The sequence below is a fragment of the Triticum urartu genome, chromosome 7A (assembly GCF_056163025.1).
Source record: "Triticum urartu cultivar PI428250 chromosome 7A, HENAU_Tu73, whole genome shotgun sequence".
In the NCBI taxonomy this organism is placed as follows: Eukaryota; Viridiplantae; Streptophyta; class Magnoliopsida; order Poales; family Poaceae; genus Triticum; species Triticum urartu.
The window spans coordinates 215,523,219-215,535,495 of record NC_141879.1 but is presented as its reverse complement, the minus strand read 5'-3'; positions in this window follow the sequence as shown (position 1 = coordinate 215,535,495).

The window sequence follows — 12,277 nt, the reverse complement described above, 5'->3', positions numbered from 1 at the left end:
GCTACATTGGGGTTTTCCATGAAGAGGAGGGGAGATGCGGTACAATAGATATAAGTATCCCCTTGGTGAGAACCAAGTTTATCGAACCAATATGAGAATCACACAAAGCCTCGCGAACAGCACCTGCACACACAAAAGCAAATACTTGCACCCAAACGGGCAAGAGGGTTGTCAATCCCCTTGAACTCATTACTTGAAATGATCAAATCTTTTAGTGGTAGATAGATAAATTGCAAAACAAGATAAAAAACAAAAAATTGCAGCAACGGAATTTAGGTTTTTGTAATATGATAAAAGTAGACCCTGGGGCCATAGTTTTCACTAAAGGCTTCTCTCTTAAACACACAACATATAGTGTGGGTGAACAAACTACTGTTGGGCAATTGATAGAAAGCGCGTAGTTATGACGATATCCAAGGCAATGATCATGAATATAGGCATCATGTCCGAGACAAGTAGACCGACTTCTGTCTGCATCTACTACTATTACTCCACCAATCGGCCGCCATCGAGCATGCATCTATGGTATTAAGTATGAAAACAGAGTAACGCCTTAAGCAAAATGACATGATGTAGACAAAGTAAACACAATCAATATGAATAACCCCATCGTTTTAACCTTAATGGAAACAATACAAATACGTGTCTTGTCCCTTTGTATCACTCGGATATGGAGCACCGCAAGATTCATCAATATCGCACTAAAGATAAATCAATCTAGTTGGCCAAACCAAAGATAAAAGCTATAACAATCATGCATAATTAAGTTCAGAAAAGACTCAGTTACTTCGCATGAATATTCAGATCATAAACACACAATTCATCGGATCCCAACAAACACACCGCAAATAAGATTACATCAAATAGAAATCAAAGAACATCCAGGAGAACATTATATTGAAGATCAAAGAGAGAGAAAAGACCATCTAGCTACCACCGATGGACCTGTAGGTCTGTGGTGAACTACTCATGCATCACCGAAAGGAAGAAAGGACGATGTAGAAGCCCTCCGTGATTGATTCCCCCTCTGATAGAGCACCGGAAAAGGCCTCCAGATGGGATCCCGGAAGAACAGAAACTTGCGGTAGCGGAAAAAGGGTTTTGGGTGGCTCTCTGTTGGTTTCCCAATATTTGAGAATTCATAGAAGTGGAATTAGGTCAAATGAAGCCTCATGGGGCCCACAATGCAACATGGCACGCCATGTTGCCTTGCTATCTCCTCGATTGTCGTCTGGTCTACTCACTAAGCTTCTAGGGTCTCTCTTGTTCAGAAAAAAATCATCAATAAGTTTCGTAGCGCTTGGAATCCATTTGATATTGATTTTTTGGAAAACCAAGAACAAGCAAAATATAACAACTAGCACCAGGCACTGGGATAATAGGTTAGTCCCAAAAATGATATAAAATAACATATAAAGAATCCAAGGTTTATACTATAATAGCATGGAACAATAAGAAATTATAGATGCATTGGAGACGTACTCAAGCATCCCCAAGCTTAGTTCTTGCTCGTCCTTGAGTAGGTAAACGATAAAAATAGAACTTTTGATGGAATTCTACCTAACATGTTTATCATGTAATCTTTCTTTTACGTATGAATATTAAGATCTGAATGATTCAAATCAATAGTCTATAATTTGATATAAAGACATCAATACTCAGACATACTAACAAACAATCATGCCTTTAAAAATAAAAATGCTAAAGAACAATATCCCTACAAAATCATATAATCTTGTCATGCTTGGTCTTCATAACACAAAGTATTAATCATGAACTACCCCGATGACAAGCCGAGCAATTGCTTCATACTTTTTAACGTGCTTCAACTTTTTCAACCCCACACAATACATGAGCATGAGCCATTGACATAGCACACTATGGGTGAAATAGAATGTGGTGATAGAGATCAATAAGGGGGAGTTAGAAAAGGAAGATAGTCTCACATCAACGCGGCTAATCAACAAGCTATGGAGATGCCCGTCAATTGATGTCAATGTGAGGAGTAGGGATTGCCATGCAACGAATGCACTAAGAGCTATAAGTGTATGAAATCTCATACTGAAAACTAAGTGGGTGTGCATCCAACTTGATTGCTCATGAAGACCTCTGGCATTTGAGGAAGCCCATCATCAGGATATACAAGCCAAGTTCTATAATGAAAAATTCCCACTACGATATGAAAGTGACAACATAGGAGACTCCCTATACGAAAAACATGGTGTTACGCTGAAGCACAAGTGTGGAAAGGATAGCAACATTGCCCCTTCTATCTTTTTCTCTCATTTTTTGTTGGGCTCTTTCTGGCCTCTTTTTTCTCTTTTTATTTTATTTTATTTTATTTTCCTTTCGGTTTCTCATCCCGACTTGTGGGGGACTCATAGTCTCCATCATCCTTTCCTCATTGGGACAATGCTCTAATAATGATGGTCATCACACTTTTAATTACTTACAACTCAATATTACAACTCGATACTAGAACAATATGACTCTATATGTATGCCTCTGGTAGTGTACCGGAATGTGCAATGATGCTAGCGTAACATGTATGATAATGATGAATGGTGGCTGAGCCACAAATACTATGTCCACTCTATGATCATGCAAAGCAATATGACAATGAATGTGTATGTCATAAAAACAGAGTGGTGGAAGTTGCATGGCAATATATCTCAAAATGGCTATGGAAATACCATGATAGGTAGGTATGGTGGTTGTTTTGAGGAAGATATAAGGAGGCTTATGTGTGATAGAGCATATCATATCACGGGGTTTCGATGCATCGGCGAAGTTTGCACCAACTCTCGAGGTGAGAAAGGGCAATGTACGGTACCGGAGAGGCTAGCAAATGGCAGAAAGATGAGAGTGCGTATAATCCATGGACTCATAGTAGTCATAAAGAATTCACATACTTATTGTGAAAGTTCATTAGCCCTCGAAGCAAAGTACTACTACGCATGCCCCTAGGGTGGGTAGATTGGTACGAAAAGACCATCTATCGTCCCCGACCGCCACTCATAAGGAACACTCAATAATAAATCATGCCCCAACTTCATCGCATAACAGGAGACTATATGTGCATGCTTCGGGCATCACAAACCTTAACACCAATATTCTTAATAAACCACAATTATTCACTAGTACTCCCACATACTACCATCTCAATATTGCAAAACTATTGCAAGGAATCAAACTTATCATATTCAGTGAACTACATGAAAGTTTTTATTATATCCCTCATGAATACCTATCATATCAGGACCAATTTCATAACACGTGCATATTGCCATTACTATTTATTAGACTGCCTCAAAAATATATAAGTGAAGAATGAGAGTGTAACTATTTCTTTAAAATATAACCACCACCATGCTCTAAAAGATATAAGTGAAGCACTAGAGTAACTGCCTAGCTCAAAAGATATAAATGAAGCACATAGAGTATTCTAACAAATCACGAAGAAATGTGTGTCCCTCTAAAAAGGTGTGTGTGCAGCAAACAATGATTGTGGAAAACTAAAAATAAAAAAAAAGCAAAGACTACCATCATACAAGACGCTCCAAGAAAAACTCATATCATGTGATGAATTAAAATATAGCTCCAAGTAGTATACCGATGGATTGTACACGTAATAGGGCATGCCAACCGGGGCATCCCCAAGCATAGATGCTTGAGTCTCCTTGAATATTACCTTTGGGTTCCTTGGGAATCCCCAGGCTTAGGGTCTTGCCGCTCCTTATTCCTTCATCCATCGTGATCTCACCCAAAACTTGAAAACTTCAGCACACAAAACTCAACAGAAACCTCATGAGATCCGTTAGTATAATAAGCAAATCGTAAACCTTAGGTACTGTTATGAACCCATTAATATTTTATTCTTGCATAATACTCACTGTATTCTAACTTCTCCATGACTTATACCCCCCGTTGTAATCCATGGCATCATTAAAACAAGTAAACTATGCAACAGAAAACAGAATCTGTCTAAAATAGAATAGTCTGTAATGATCTGAACAAATACTATACTTCTGTAACTACGAAAACTATGAACAATTTGGACAACATGGTCAATTTTTATATCAATAATGTGTAAACATTCAGAATTTTATCCTGTACCAGTGAATTATGAAAATTCTAGTACCGGGCTTAAAAGTTTCTATTTTTTCACAGAATCAAGTCAACAATCAACCAAATCACCCCAAAGGCTTTACTTGGCACAAGCACTAATTAAAAGATAAGAACACAATCATAATAGTAGCATAATTGTGTCTACACTCAAAAACATAAAGAAAAACAAGAAAAACAAGATAACTATTGGATTTCCTCCCAACAAGCGCTAATCTTTTACGCCCCTAGCTAGGCGTAAGGCATTGTTTCAAGTATTATCATATTTCACATTAATTTCATAGGTGGCCCTCATAATAGATTCATATGGTGGTTTAATTCTCTTTCTAGGGAAGTGCTCCATCCTTTTGTTTAATGGGAACTGGAATCTTATATTTCCTTCTTTCATATCGATAATAGCTCCTATGGTTTGTAGGAAAGGCCTACCAAGTATTATAGGACAAGACGAATTACATTCAATACCAAGCACAATTAAATCCACGAGCACATAATTCCTATTAGAAAGAATAAGCACATCATTTATTCTACCCAATGGTTTCTTAATAGTTGAATCCGCTAAGTGCAAATTAAGGGAACATTCATCCATATCAACAAGGCCTAGCACATCACCTAAAGATTTTGGTATAGTGGAAACGCTAGCACCTAGATCACATAAAGCATTAGATTCATAATCACGAGTACCTCCCACATATTATCATCTCTATATTGCAAAACTATTGCAAGGAATCAAACATATTGTCGGGGAAAACAAACAAGGGTATATATTTCTCCTGACTCATGCACGGACAAGCCGAGGCCATGCCAGAGTACAAGAGACCAAGATATTCAAAGGACCAACATGCAGATCAAGAGGACCAAGGTCAAGCCAGGGAAGCAAGATACCACGAGGAGAAAAGCCTCCCTTGCCGGCAGGCAAGCTCGGTGTGGGCGGGGTCAACCCCGGAAGAAAATGTCCAAGACGTTATGGCAGGGCCTGCCGAGACTCACGGAGGCAAAACCATCTCACCCAACTACTCTGCCTCGACCGACGTCGTCAATCAGTGCGGTGTCAAGCCGCAAGGTGATTAAGTGGCAGCCATTCGCCACATGGCAGCCTCTTTCCACAAGAGATGCCTACGAACGACACCCATCCTGCAACGTGTTAAGCGAGCAGGAGTGAAGCTGCCAAAGCAGCCCGGCAAGGCTTGCCAGGCAAGCGATGATGTGACATTGAGCGGCGCATTTAATGCACCCTGTCAGCCTGCAGGGTTAGGTATGATAGCACTGTTTGCCATCTTATAAGTGGATAATGACTACTTTGCCATTGTGCTGACCCCTTAACCTATAAAAGGAGGCCCATGGCAACCGTAGAAAGGGTTAGAAGGTTGGATACCCACACATTCATACGCGTGTAGCCACTGGCGCCCTGAGGCAACCCTGCCGGGCAAGTGTACTACGCTCCACCACCATTCTTCCATCATCAATCCACCAAAGCAGGAGCAGGGTTTTATGCCTCACGGCGGCCCGAACCTGGGTAAAATTGCCCGTCTGATCTCTATTGTGCTGCCCCACGCTCTTCTGCGCTTTGTGCAATGTGACATCCTCCCTGCCAAACCAGCAAGGGGCCCTTGGTCAGGTGGCCGTGGTTTCCCACGACATCTTTGGCACGCCAAGTAGGGGGATCACTTGTGCGGACCTGAAAGCGTGAGCAGCACGCCCTATCTGTGGTAACCCGCTCGAAGCTCTTGGCGTCCATGGCGCCTACGAAGATGCGAAGACCAAGCGGGGCCGTCCCGCAGCCGCATTATTCATCACCACATCCCGCCGTAGCCGCGACTACGATGAAGATTGCTGCTGGCGGTGATATGCTCCCCTCGACGGCCCATGCGGCATGCCCACTGTTCAGGCGCTGTTCGGGAAAAGGGGGCAAGGCACGCAGGCGCAAGGTCTCTCTTTTCCGCCCCTTCCCTTTGTCAGCAGCGGCTAGCAGTCGAGCCGCTTTGGGCCTGGCATCATCAATGTCGAAGACTACCGTGCGATGATCGGTCCAGTATTTACCCCAGTTCAGGAAATCTTGAGTAAAACGCTGGTATGAATCCGTTGGTTGATGCCCCGACAAGCGTGCTCCGACAAGGCCATCTGCGTTGGCATGATCCATGCGATAGCAGCCGCCTGGCTGTTTTGAATGGGAAGGGAAAAAAGGAGGGGCTAGAAGAGCCTGACACCATACCCCACTGCCCGCCAAGCACACTTGATGCGTATCGGTCCCTACCGGGAATGAGAGAGCTGCCTGTTTGGCTTCCACTCCTCCGGACGTCGCGAGTACGCCAAGTGCGCGTGGTCTGGCAGAGGGAAAAGGAACTAAAAACAAAAGCTAAGTCTACATCATTGTTTCTTATTGATGCATTTTAGATTTTTGAGGTCGTTTATCCCTTGGCTTTAATAAGCGTTCGTATCGTGAAAACCCTCATGTGATGGAACCTTGGCTAGTTTCTTTGATCGCACCATCGTCCTGTCTTGAGCCATGCTCGCAGGACGAGAGGCCGCGTCGAGAGCTACCTAGGAAAAACCTGCCGAGACGCATCCACACCAAGATGAATGTTAAGGGCCAGACCCTTACGACAATCACGGCAATATGATACCGGCAGGCATCCAGAACAGACATAGGGATTGATCATGAGAATGCAAGCATATAAATCTCAAAGGGATAAACGCGCATTTAAGATTCAACAGAAAATATCAGTTCCATGCAAACGAAAAAGATATAGTGCCTAAACACAAAGCATACATCATGTTTTGTTATAGGGTAACACAGGAGCAACAACATCCCATTACTTAGTTTGGTGGCCGGGTGAAGCCGTTTGGACGTGGAGGTCCCTGGCGGCCCAAGAAGCGGCTTTCTCCTTGGCAGCTGTAACGTCGGCGACCACTGGCGGCTTCTTGAATCCGTCATCAAGGTCGAGGTTCGGATAGCGGCATGCAATATTGCTCAAGACCATGAAGAGGGCGTCATGGGCAAGCTTCCGGGAGTCGGTCGCGAAATGCTCGACCCTCCCCTCTTCATGCACCTTCAGCTTCTTGATCAACTCATTAAAGAATACTCCCAGCTTGGTGCTTGGAACCTCGTGCTTGTTGACCGAGATAGTTGGGCCATCCATGCCCATCACCGCAGTTGGGACAGCAAGGCGCTCGGCGATGTTGATCAGGCTCTTGATCCAAAGGTTAACCTGCTCGAATTGGTTCTTCAGCTTGTCTTTCGCACCTTTTTGGAGGCACTGGGCAGTATCCAAATCCTTGGACAACAGCTACTGGCGAGACTCGCTGGACTCTACCATGCTCTGCAAGGAGCCGATCCTGGCCTTCATATCGGTGATGGTGCCATTCACAGTCTCGAGGTTTTGGTCCTTGGAGGAGAGCTGCGCCTGCACGTCAGTAAGAAGGACCTCCGCCTTTCGTGCTTCTTCTTTGAGAGCCTCCACCTCCTTGGTGCTCCCGGCAAGGTCCTCGGTCAGCTTAGCCACCTGCCGGTCGAAGTGAGTCTTGGTGGCAGACGCGGCAACCAGATCTTCAGTGAGCTTCTTTAGTTGAGCAGCAGAGTCAGCGACAAGGGCATCCAGTGCAGCTCCATGCTTGTCTTCTATCTCTTTGGTACACTGCTGCACAAGAGCCTCCAACTCATCGTCCTTGGCACGAAGGGTGGCCTTGAGCTTATCCTCCCGAAGAGAGATCTCTTTCTCTCTGGCGTCCAGGAGTGCCTTGCGATCTGCCAGGCGGGTCTCACGGGCCAAGATGTCTTCCCTTGTCATCAGAAGGGTCTCTTGCTGCCTCATGAGCACCTTGAACTGCTTATCATGCCATTCGCGCAACTCCAAGCATTTGTCCTTCAGCTTTTGGTCCACTTTGCTGGCGGACTCACGCCGCTCCTTGAGCATCTGCCACTTCTAGTTGTGTCGGGCCTGCATCTCCTTTACACCCGCCGCCACGGACTCCAGGAAGGACAAGTCCAAAGCGACGGCGGTTGAATTATCTGCCTCCCCAACTCCCTGATACATCAGTGCCAGAAGGCGTTGAACTCTTTGTTGAGCTCCACACCCATTGTCGAAGATGGGCCGGGGGCTCTAGTCCCATACTGCGACAACACCATGGCCAGCGTGTTTGAAGGGGTGGCAGGGTCTTCATAACGATCCCGGAGGAGGGAAGCAGACCCATGGTTTGGAGAGGAACTTTCACCTCGACCACCACTTCCTCCTCCGGGGCGTCCTCCGAAAAATGCTCCACCACCACCGAGGAATCCTGGGCATTCCTGGCAGCGAGGTCGTGTCCCTCTGCAGAAGCAATCTCAATGGTCTCATCCGCAGTAGCCCTTCCTATGTCGGCTACCACCTCTAGTAGTTTTGGCTCTTCAGTTTGGGGGTCTGCGGATGAGAGGACAAGCGAACAATGAAGAGACAGAAGTTTCAAGTAATGGGGAAACAAGGAGAAGTGATCAGGGCAAGAAAGAAAAAAGAGCATAAGTTGAGTACCTGGAGAAGTCTGTCGAGCAGGGACCTCAGTTTCCCCGACAGCGTCTCTTGCCGGGCCATGTACTTCACCCCTACCACGGCAGTCGCGGCAGCTCTCTGCGCGGTTTCATCCACGGAAGGCTCTGTTGGGGATTCTTCGGCTCGGTTGGCGGCGGAGACATGCCCCTTCATAAGGGGCTCGCTCTACGTCGTCTCACCGTCCCCTCCGGCCGAGGGAGTGGGAAGGCCGTCCCCATCACCTCAAGCGGAAGAGTCCGGTCCTCCACTTCCGAGCCGAGGGCTGGACTGGGGGCTCGACACGGGATCTTAGCATCGCTCCTCGCCAAGGCCGGGCTCTCTATGGTCTTCGGCGACCCGACGCGTCGGAGCCTCTTCCGTGGACGGTGGATGAGGGTTTTTGTGTCCTCCTCCACTTCCCTGTCGGCAACAGTAGAACAAAAGGTTAGTCAACAAGGGTAATCAAGTATACCGAAGCTATTTATGAAAGGAAAAATCTTCCTTACTCTTCTTCAATGAGCATGGAGTTCAAGTTGAACTCCATGGGAGGCGAGGGCTCCCTTCCTCTCTTCGGGGGCGGAGGGGCAGAAATCTCCGACAACTTTGTCGCTCGGCGTGGCACCGGGGGCTCCAAGGGAGGCGAGCACTGTGAAGAACTCGAGCCGGAGTGGGAGCTGGAATCAACTTCCACATCCGCCAATTGCTTGGCAGGGGAAGTCTTGATCCGAGCACAGCGAGGGGATTGGCGACACGCCACATCAACCTTGGTGACCTTGGTGGTGGTCTTCTTCACCCTCTTGGCGGCAGGCGCTGGATTGGGAGCCACCGCCCCCGGTTAGCAGTACGCCTACGAGGGTGCTGATCCAAGACCGGATCGGGAGATTGGGACCTAGCCGCGAGCCATTCCACCTCGAGCTCCGCCACCTCACCAATATCCTCCTCCCCCTCTTGGAGCTGCATTGCCGCTATGGCTAGGGCATTGAGCCTGGCAAACTCATTCCCGACAGGAGCATCACCGGCAAGTTCTTCCCCGACAGCCTCTTCCGTGGCATGCGCCTCACTGCCACCGTGGGAAGAACTCCCATCTTCTTTCCCCTTGCCCTTCCCGGTCGTCACGGCCCTTGCCATCTTCGCAAGACGGGCAGCTTTGTCCTCCTCGATCCTCCTCAGGATACACGCCCCCTCCACGGAGAAGGTGCGCTTATACATCCTGGTTTCGGCCCTGGTAGCCCTCTCCACTAGAGAACCGGACCACTCAAGCTCTTCATCAAGAGTGGGTAGATGCCAATCTCTTTCCACTCCATGGGCATTGCAATCCGGCATCCATTTTAGTATCTGGTCCCGGGCTGAATTGATGTTCAGAGGGATAACTATTGCCGGGAGCTTGAACATCTCAAAGCGGCCAAACAACTGGTCACACAACCAGGCGTGGGCGTAAACTGGCAAGTTGTTTGCCAATCCCAGAAGAAACCTCACCCTGTCCCCAGCATCTCCATACAGCCAAGCGGGCATGTCCTTCTGCTGCAGCGGCGAAATGCGGCGGAGGAGAAAATCTGCCCCCACATGCTCGATGGTCAACCCGGCAGTCTTCAAATGGGTGATCCTATTTATTTCCAGGCGCAGCCTATCGTTGGTGAGGCCATAAGCGCTCCATTCCTTGCCGCGCTCGACGCATTCCATCCGCACCTCGCAGAAATCAAGGGCTTCCTTGTCCTAAATCCAGCACCAATACCCTCTCCATTCGTCCCACCTCTCGCGCTACTTACCAGGGATGTAATACCAAAGCTTCCTTACCACCCGTGGCATCCAGCTGATCTTCCCGGAGTGATGACCCTTGTTCTCCACTCGCGGAATGAAATAGTGCCTGAACAGATCCACATTGGGGGCGACTCTGACAAAGTTCTCGCACAAGTGGGCAAAAATGGCCATGGTCGCCATTGCATTTGGCGTGAAGTCAAGGAGGTGGAATCCATAGATGGTCATGACCGCCTCGAAGAACCCCGAGAAAGGGGGACATAGGCCATAGATGAAATAAGCCCAAAAGAATCGGTAGTCTGGCGGATCTTCTTTCCCCTCTGCCGGAACATTGGGCGCCCTATGCCCTTTTTGGACGGGCCTCCCCACCAAATACCCGTACCTTGCTTGAGAACTGGGCCATCCAGATTTGACGGAAGGAAGACGATGTCTCCCCTCCGCTTCCTATTCAACTCCGCCGCCCTCTTGCTCCCCTCGGCGGCCACCTCCTTCGCCGTGGCCGTCTGCTTCCCCTTTTCCGTAGGCTTCTTCCCCATTCCTGTGAGTGGCTATGCGAATGGGATAGGGGGTCCGGTGAAAGGGGCAGCGGCGGGTAAGAGAAAGAGGGAGGAGGGGCGGTGATTTGGCTTGCAGAGGAAGATGAGGGAAGGGTGGGGTGAGTGACAGGTGAACCGTGTCGCTCCGCTTTTCCCTATTTTTAAGGGGGAAGTGCGGAACAGAGGCGTGGTGCTTCAGAAAGTTACTGTTTTACCTTAACTGCAACAGTCCCACGACCTCACGACGTGCAGTAATTGCGCGAAGTGGATGTTGGATTGACTAGTCACCATGGCGAACCGGCATATGCAGCCCTCTCCTACCACGTGTTCGTGCACAGTTTGGGGCCTAACCCAATGTGTCGTGCCAACACGTGTGGCTCAGGCCCGGGGGCTTATGTCGGGAAAAACAGACATGGGTATATATTTCCCCTGACTCTTGCACGGACAAGCCGAGGCCATGCTAGAGTACAAGAGACCAAGATCTTCAAAGGACCAACATGCAAATCAAGAGCACCAAGGTCAAGCAAGGGAAGCATGATACGACCAGGAGAAAAGCCTCCCTTGCTGGGCAGGCGAGATCGGCAAGGGCGGGGTCACCCCCAGAAGAAAACGTCCCGACAGGGCCTACCGGGACTCACGGAGGCAAAACCACCTCACCTAACTACTCCGCCTCGACCGACGTCGTCAATCAGTGTGGTGTCAAGCCACAAGGTGATTAAGTGGCAGCCATTCGCCACACGACAGCCTCTTTCCACAAGAGATGCCTACGAATGACACCCGTCCTGCAACGTGTCAAGCGAGCAGGAGTGAAGCTGGCAAAGCAGCCCGGCAAGGCTTGTCGGGCAAGCGATGATGTGACATTAAGCGGCGCATTTAATGCACCCTATCATCCTGCAGGGTCAGGTATGATATCATTGTTTGCCATCTTATCAGTGCATAATAACTACTTTGCCATTATGGTGACCCCTTAACCTATAAAAGGAGGCCCATGGCAACCGTAGAAAGGGTAAGAAGGTTGGATACCCACACATTCATACGCGCGTAGCCATTGGCCCCCTGAGGCAACCCTGCCGAGCAAGTGTACTACGCTCCACCGCCATTCTTCCATCATCAATCCACCAAAGCAGGACTAGGGTTTTACGCCTCATGGTGGCCCGAACCTGGTTAAAATTGCCTGTGTGATCTTTGTCGTGCTGCCCCATGCTCTTCTGCTCTTTGTGCAACATGACATCCCCCCTGCCGAACCAGCAAGGGGCCCTTGGTCCCATAGGTGGCCGTGGTTTCCCACGACACATATCATATTCAGTGATCTACAAGTTTCATGTAGGATTTTATGACTAACCATGTGAATGACAAATTCCT